Source organism: Malurus melanocephalus, unplaced genomic scaffold, assembly GCF_030028575.1.
Source record: "Malurus melanocephalus ecotype Western Australia unplaced genomic scaffold, MMel_1.1 scaffold_22, whole genome shotgun sequence".
In the NCBI taxonomy this organism is placed as follows: Eukaryota; Metazoa; Chordata; class Aves; order Passeriformes; family Maluridae; genus Malurus; species Malurus melanocephalus.
In genome coordinates this window covers 1437237-1445188 of record NW_026623254.1, presented here as the reverse complement: position 1 = coordinate 1445188, position 7952 = coordinate 1437237, and the positions used below count along the sequence as shown (strand labels likewise).

The window sequence follows — 7952 nt, the reverse complement described above, 5'->3', positions numbered from 1 at the left end:
TTGAATCTCTTTAAAAGTTATTTTTCAGAACATGGCTATTCTATCGGTAACTTCTATTGTACTGTTTGAAATGGAATCAGGCTGTGAAGCCTGCCAACTCATCTTTCATGTGCCTTTCCCACTGGTGTCTCTCTTTTTCTGCGGAATCAAGCTTGCACAGAAGAGTGTTTCTGTTGCCTTTTACATGTGGTCCTCGTTAAAAAAAATACAATGAAGTTTAGCTGTGGTGAAATTATGTATTTGATTTTTTTTTTAAAACTGGTGCAAAAAGTAAATATGTTTACTKCGTCCCTTTTCATTCAGTGCATTTCCTTTTTTTAAGCTCCGTTTGTGTTCAACAAGACAGCCTCTTTCTCCAAGATTAACATTTCTTATGATTGTTCCTGACAGAGGATTTACTTTCAGAGGCCCTGCTAAGGATAACCAAAAAAGGGCATGTAGCAAGACAGTTTTGGCAGCTTGCACGRATTTTCGGAGCTTTTTAGGTCTTGGTTTTCTGATGAGTGGCTTCCTGAGCATGCCTGGGGAATGACAGGCATCTCTGCAGGCAGGCTGAACCCACCTTGGCTTGCGCGTCGTCATTGGCTGCCTATTAGAATAAATTGAGGACAATGCATTCCGCTGCCTGCCAATTGTAAACATAAGGGATATGTATTCACTTAGCATTGACTTTTGGGAGGGGCCAAGGAAAAGCTGTACTTTTATTGAATAGGGCTGTGTGTGAGGCTGCTGCTGTGCCTTTCTCGCAGCGCTTCTGCCCAAGCAGCCAGTTATTCATTTCCTTCCTACTAGCTGAAAACTTTGCAGCCAGAGGTAAGGACTTACGGGACGCGTTTGTTTGGGGGCGAGCCGGGCTGAGCGCGTTTGCGTTGCGGATTGAGCAGCAGGCGGAACCGAACGGGCTGCCGGAGCCGATTTGCGCTCTCCTCCTCTCTCTGTTTGTGTGTGCCCCCCCTTCCAGATGTTGGTGGTGAACKGAGGGAGCTCTCCCTGCCGTGCCGGGCGGGTGGAGGGGGACGCGTGTTTGCTCACCCCGCTGTACCTCAACGAGGAGGTGCAAGGCAGGATCTGTGCTGGTCCCACCACTCCATTTTCGATCCTTTAGTGGACTTAGACTCCACTTTGGTTAGTGGAGCAGTAACTTCTCTACCCTTTCTTCTCTCTTTTTTTTTTTTTTTCTTTTTTCCCCGCATTTTTTTAAAAGGCATTTCAATGAGAAAGTTTTTAGTGCGTTAAGGTCTGGTGATTTGGTTTTAATTTTGTAACTTAATATGTGGACTTTCGGGGCAGCCTGACTGTAAGGGCAGTCTCCAGGAGTAACTGATACAGATACAGTAAAGYTCTGGTTAATGTAAGTGATCTGATGCTTGTTGAAGCATATGTCCCTCATGGCAGCCTTTCACAGAAGTATTGTTGACAATAGATGGCATCAGTTTTTGTTTTCAGCCTTCAACATGCGCAGCAGCATATTGCCAGAATGTTTCTTGTGAAGTTGTCTTTCCTGTTAGAAGGGGGGGGGGGAGAAAAAAAATGCACTTGGGTGGGACTGAAGCTCTTAAAAGTCTGATTTTTTGTGTATGCGGGTCTGCATTTGTCAGAGTGCTGCTGGGGGGAGCTGGGTAGCAGGCTCCCCAGCTCCTTTGACATGTTGGGACGGTTGGAAAGCATTGTGCAAGGCTGGCTGCTGATAGCAAGATAGTCTGCATAGCAGGGAATTTCTCAGGGAAAGGGCTGGGAAAATGAAGGGAGGGAGGAAGTTAGCTGCAGATGAGCTCTTTGTAGCTGCAGACACTGACCAAGCTGCTAATCTCTGGCCAGACCTGCAGGGATAGAATGGATTTCTTTCATATGTCATATGTTGTTTGGAAGAATGAAAACATAACTGGTTTAAAATGACTTTTTTTATGGAGTATTTGTTTTCAGAGGAGAWTTTCTTTTCAGAGTATGCAGTTTTTGTGCAATTTGCCTGAGAAGGCTTCCTCTGCTAAAAGGCGGACAGGAGAATAATTTGGCAAAATAACACATTCCCTCCTTGGCAGCAGCTCAAAGAAAATAAGGAGGCAGAGTGGGATTTTTTTTTGTGAGAACCATGTATTTATTATAATTTGTCTATTTTAGATACCATACTGTGAATTATTGTGTTAGCATGATTTGCCATTGAAGAACCCTAGGACTCTGCCTCTGTTCTTTCTCTGGAAAGAACCAATGGAACAGACTCTTTTAACATGAATTACAAATGGAGCAAAATTTTTAGTCCATTTGCATAATTTAATTGCCTTTAAGGTAAAGCAGGGCAGAATTTCTCTAAACATATTCGAAGAAAGTGAAATTTTGAACTTCCCTTTTTTGGGGAAGTTGCTTTGATAGGCAATCTTAGTCAATAAAACCTGTATAYGTTAATGTAGTACCTACATCATGATGGCAGGGAAGAAATTCCAGATGAGATGTCTGTGAACAAGAGACTCAATTGAAATAATTTGTATTTCCTGAAAACTCCTCTTTGTTTCCACTTGCAATGACAAGAGGATCAATTCCACAGCCTTCATTCACAGGATTAGTCCTGGGGAAATCAATACTGTCATTAATGGATTCAGGGATGCAAGGGGAGTCCTGTGTGCTCTGAATACACTTTGACAGTGAGTCATGTAARCATGTTTTAGAAGAATAAGGGATTTTCCACAATTGCTGCTTCATATACTCATAGCATTATTCTGACATGGAGCAGCCTGAGAAAGGRGTAACTTCCCTTGTGCTTTTAATTCTTCTCTAACACTGACATGCACAATGCAATAGTGACACTGAAACATAGGTTATTTGAAAGGAAAGTGTGGGGGGTTTAAGTTCCTCTTGCTGGCATTAGAGGGAAAATTGAAGTGCATTTAGATTGGGAGGTTTTTAATTCCTTGTTCTTGGGGCCACATGTGACATGGAGCATCTGTTCAGTCCCATACAGGGTTAGGGCACAATGCTACTTTTTCCAGGTGGGGAGACTGTACCTTTGTAAAGGTAGGGCAAGGCTGCTCTCATGGCTGCCTGCTAGGAGGTGGCTTCTGTCCTATGAAGATGCCAGAGAGGGTCTGCCGAGAGGCTGCCTGAAAGTCCTCCTCGTTTCACGCTTCCCTTTGCACAACTGGAGCAGCCCTGCCTGTGGGGGTGATCTTTTCATTGTAGAAAAGTGAGAGCCTGCGGGACTTCCTTCCTGCAACACAAATACAACTTGAATGTTCTAATGTTGAAAGTACTCTGATTTCTCAGTAGTTGCTCACATGAGACCTATTCTTGTGGGCTGCCTGAGTTTTATTTTGTATTACAGATCAGTGGAGTTCTCTAACCTCTGCCTGCCAAGGGTGCAGCTTGGAGTATTTGATCGCAGTGTGTGAACAAAGAGAGACAGGAAACCATATATGCCTAAGAGTGAGAGGGCTAAGAGATCATAACTGTCCATCTGCAGGCCTTGTCTGGACTCTCCTGGCTAGGGGAGAAAGCACCAAAAAAGGTAACAGGGCAGAAGGGGAAGTGCAGTCCTGTGAACCTTTCACTGCCTTTGAGAGGAGCTTTACAGGGAGTTTGCAGGATTGGGCTCCAGGTGTACAAAGCCTGAGGCACACAGGCCTATGACTGCAGAGAGTGGGAGTCTGCCTTCAAAGCAAGCTTTCATTCTTTAAAAATTGTCTCCTCTTAGTAACTACCCCCTGGCAGCTTGTAACAAGAAAGTTGCTGCCTTCCTGGAGGCTTGGGAAATGTGCATGTGCAGGGGATGGTTTGCTGGTGTTGTGCAGAACTGCCGAGTGGTTCCAAGGGTAAGAATGGATTTTGGGGGAGCAGTTGTACTGGAAGGCAGGCACTGCTTATGGGTAGCACTTCCTCTTGGTGCTCGTCTTGCTTGGAAGATGCAGTGCTGCTGCCTGCCTCTGAATGGCCTGTCAAAGGTTTGGCTATGGCTGAAATTTGACTCGGCAGCATTTGAAGAACAGATTAGATCTGACCTTTCTGGATGAAACACCGAGGTCACAGGACAGTTGAACTACATAACATTTTTTTTTGCTTTGCTGGTGCTTTTGTACATTCAACTAAGCCCAGCAGGGAAGGATGCTCAGTACTCTGTAATTTGGGRTCCCTTCCACCCCCAGGGGAGCTTGCTCCTACATTTCTTGAAATGGATTTGATCAACCAAAAAGGTAAGGGGAGTGTAACACTATTACTCAGCTRCTAGCCCTAGTGTGTTAGCTGTATAGTTTCCATCCTGCATTAAGAAATGCTGCTTTTCAGGTGGGTTTTTTTTTTCCTTTGAACTGTGCTTAGTGCCTACAAACGGTGTGGGGCCAGCAGCTTGACTGCCCAGCAGATTCCAGCATTACCAGTGTGTGGTCCCTACTTTGTCCCTGTCTAGGAGCATGGCCAGCTGCCCTTGTGAGGAATTGCTGCCTTCTGGTCTTTGTCTGCTGCAAACCCCCAGGCTGCTGCTTTGTCTCGAAGCATCCAGGGACAGAAGTGACCAGTTCTCAGCTGGGCCACCCAACTCCTSTACCTGTGGTCAGGAATCACCACCACAAACTGATGGCTCTTGCCCTCTTCCTGCCCCTTGTGCCTGCCCCCCTCTGAAGCACAGGGGGACCTCCTGATCAGAAAATCTTGTCTACAGCAGTGTTTATGGGTTGAAGCCAGGAAGAATTGCTTGTGGAGACTCTCCTGCTGGCTTGCAGCGAGGGCAGAACCAAATAGCTGAGGAAGTGACAGGGAAAGAAAGGGAAAACAATATCTTAAGCCACTGGAGTAGTTTCTCCTTTGAATTTTTTCCTGTGGTCATAAATATCTAGTGAGTTACTTAATGGCTGTGTGTCTGTTTCTCTGTGTCCAAGTAAAGGATAATCTGTACCCTTCTGTATTTAGCCCATGGGGCTTAGTTCATAGGTGTTTATAAAGAATTTGCAATACCAAAATGCCAGGTTTAAGCACTGGCTAAAACCTTATTTTAGACTGATTTCACAGAAGATCTTAAGACTTTTTTTCTTGGTCTGTTCACACAGATATGTATTTGACTTCTAGATTATGGATATAAAACCACTGAAGCCCAGGGAATGAGGTGGAAGGTGAACCAGGCTCAGTGGTGAGACTGCGCTGTCATGTCTAGAGGGAGTTTCCTGGGAGCTTGAAGATGGAATTTTTGTGCTGCATCTGAAACTTCTTCAGTCTTCCTGTGAAGTGTCAGGCGTGTTCCAAAAGTGCACAAAAGCAGCTTTTGCTTACAGATCCACCATAGTGTCATAAGCTTGGAARCAAAACTGCTCAGCAAGCTGCTGGACCTTATCTGCTTGTTCAGTCYCATGTTGATGAGAGCAGTTGAAATTGTAACCCCTGGGGCCAGGCCAAGCTGCAGTGGGGAAAATATTAGGGAAAGATTTTAAGCAATGGAAACATTACATGTTTCCACACCCTCTTGTGTACAGAATACAAATAAAGAGCGTTTCCCCCTGAGACTTGCTGTGGAGGGTGTGAAGCAAAGTGGAACCCACCCGTTTGCACATTTTCTGGTTTATGTCCTTAAATGGCAAAAAAAAAATCTTTGGAATTTAGCTCATAGAAGGGTTATAAATAGATTTGTGGAGATAAGGTTTTGCTGTAAATGCTCTAGTTTGGGATCTATTCAGAAGGGTGACTTTGTAGGCCAGCRAATMTGAAGGGGGGGGTATTGCCATATGAAGACAATGTCACTGCCCATGTTTGTAYGTGTGAGCTTCCCCATCTTCCCTCAAGCATGTGGAGACCTGAGTGGCATGGAAATTGCTGTGTCATTGCTGAAAGTTCAATACCTTGGGTGAGGAGGAGCCTGGTGTTGGATTCATTGAATGGCAAAGGACCTGAACCTATGATAGCTTTGTAAACAAAGGGCCTGAGATTTGGCTGCTTGTTTTGTATCCTTGTCCCAAGGAGCTGCCTTGGCCCAGCTGGCAGRGCTGGACAAACCCTCATCCAACGAGCAGGAGCGGTGGTTCCTGTGCTCCTTCAGAAGCCAAGGGTCGATCCTGCAGCCTTGTGCCCGTTGGATTCCAGTCATCCTCAACTGCAGCACTGTCCAAATGATGCAGTCTGTGACCAGGCCTTTGTTTCGTTCTTATTTGCAAGGCTTTGATGCTCTCTGTTGTCTTTCTGACTGCCACAGGGCATTTACTGCCCTTTCCCCACTTCATTCTTTCCTTTGATAGTGAGTTCTCTAATGCTGAAATGGCCCTCACTTGATTTTTTTTTTTTCTCCTTTGAGCCACAATATTCACCCTGGTAAAATCTTCCATCCCAGAAGCAAAGGCTTGGCCTTTTGTAAATCCTCAGCATTTCAGAGGACCTAGCAGTGCTGGTGTGGTAGCCCACACCATGGCTTTCTAATATCAGCTGTTGTACTGAGGACAATGTCTGCTCAGTCTGAGTGGGTTTAGCAGTGGATGGAGGAGGCAGAGGACTTTGTCTGCATCTTCCTAATGACCTCATGATAACCTCCTTTCTCTTGGCAATTTCAATAACMATTGAGCTGGGGAGAATTTGGCTTTGCTCTGGCCTAGTTAAAACTCATAGGTTTGGAAAAGAAATTCCAAGAGCTTGGCTGTGATGTGCAGGAAGAGGAGTGGGCTGGGCTAGCTCTGAGATCTGGAGAAGTGTTTGATCAGCTCTGAGATCTGGAGAAGTGTTTGATCAGCTCTCCTTCACCCTGCTGGTGCTGCAGGATGCCTCCAGTCAGCATCACTGATGGACATTCCTGGGTCTGCATAGAGGAGGGGGTTTGCTGCTTTGTTTGGCTTTGGGAACAGCGTATCTCCATGTGCAGAGCCACACCCCTGCTATGAAAATGAGGAGGTTCATTCAGATGTCTGATAAGCCACAGCTGTTGCTTTGCCACTTCAAACAGAACTTGGATTTTAAAGACTGAAGTGCAGCATTTTAATTGCTGTAAATAGGAACAAGAGCGTTTAGGCAATCTAGATGATATGAAGCCAAGCATTTCTGTGGGTAATGTATATTATACTGACAAAAGCAGGCCAGCTGAGAATTTCCCTACTGCTGTTCCAGTAATTTAAAACACTGCTAATCTCTTTTCTGCTACATTGGTTAAAGTGGGGGAGAAGTTTTAAGCTGGGCATCAGTTGGGCTGAATCTGAACTTGACTTCAGTAGCTGTGCTGGGATACRTTTAGTGATGAGGGAGGGATTTCTAAAATAGGCGTTGGATCTAGTCTGATTTGCTTGAGTTAGAGGAATTGAGAATTCACTATGAGCTGCTTGCTATCAAGAAGCTGGCCCTATTTGTTTGGTTTTCTACACATCCCCTAAAGGACGATGACAGCAGGAAATTGGGTCAAAATCCCAGTAATGAGCATCCACTGGGAAGTGATATTTCACACAAGAGAGGGCACTGCAAACCCAGAAAGCCAGTAAAATTCCATTGCTCCTCACTCCCTGGTGATTAAAAGGCTCTGCCATATATGGGAAAGGTCTGAGCTTCATTCACTGGAACCACAATAGTAAATGCTTTTTCACTGGTCTCAGTATGCAATCAAGGAGCGTTATGACAATAAGAAGGAAAAGCAGAGACTTTTGTATGTAGTTTGCTTGCAGTTTTCTCTGCTGTGTGTTATTAAAAGCTCTGTGAGTAGTTTTTTTCTTGTTCCTTTATTTAGATCCCCATAAACTACAGTCAGTTTCATTTGCCACTTAACCCTCCCCCTAAAACCAGACACACCAGCCCATTTCCTCTCCTCCCTCCTATATAACCCAAACAAGAAAAGAACATTTCCTTTACCAGYGCATATATAAACGTAGTTCCTTGGTCTTCAGTATATCTAGTATGCATTTACAACACTAAAACCTGGGATTAGTGGACAAAATATTCTCACCAGGTATAAAATACTAACATTAGGAAAAGCAATGATTAAATGTCACTGTTTCAGGGTCAGGGATGGCACC

The 7952-nt window shown here is 44.7% G+C and overlaps 1 long non-coding RNA gene across 1 annotated transcript in view; it reads left to right on the top strand.

The window, feature by feature from the left end:
* The first annotated feature begins 373 nt into the window (after positions 1-373).
* Positions 374-7952, top strand: part of LOC130588972 (uncharacterized) — a 69058-nt gene continuing 61479 nt past the window's right edge. Inside the window, exon 1 of the long non-coding RNA XR_008967043.1 lies at positions 374-813. This is a non-coding gene — a long non-coding RNA (uncharacterized LOC130588972). The remainder of the gene's footprint in view (positions 814-7952) is intronic.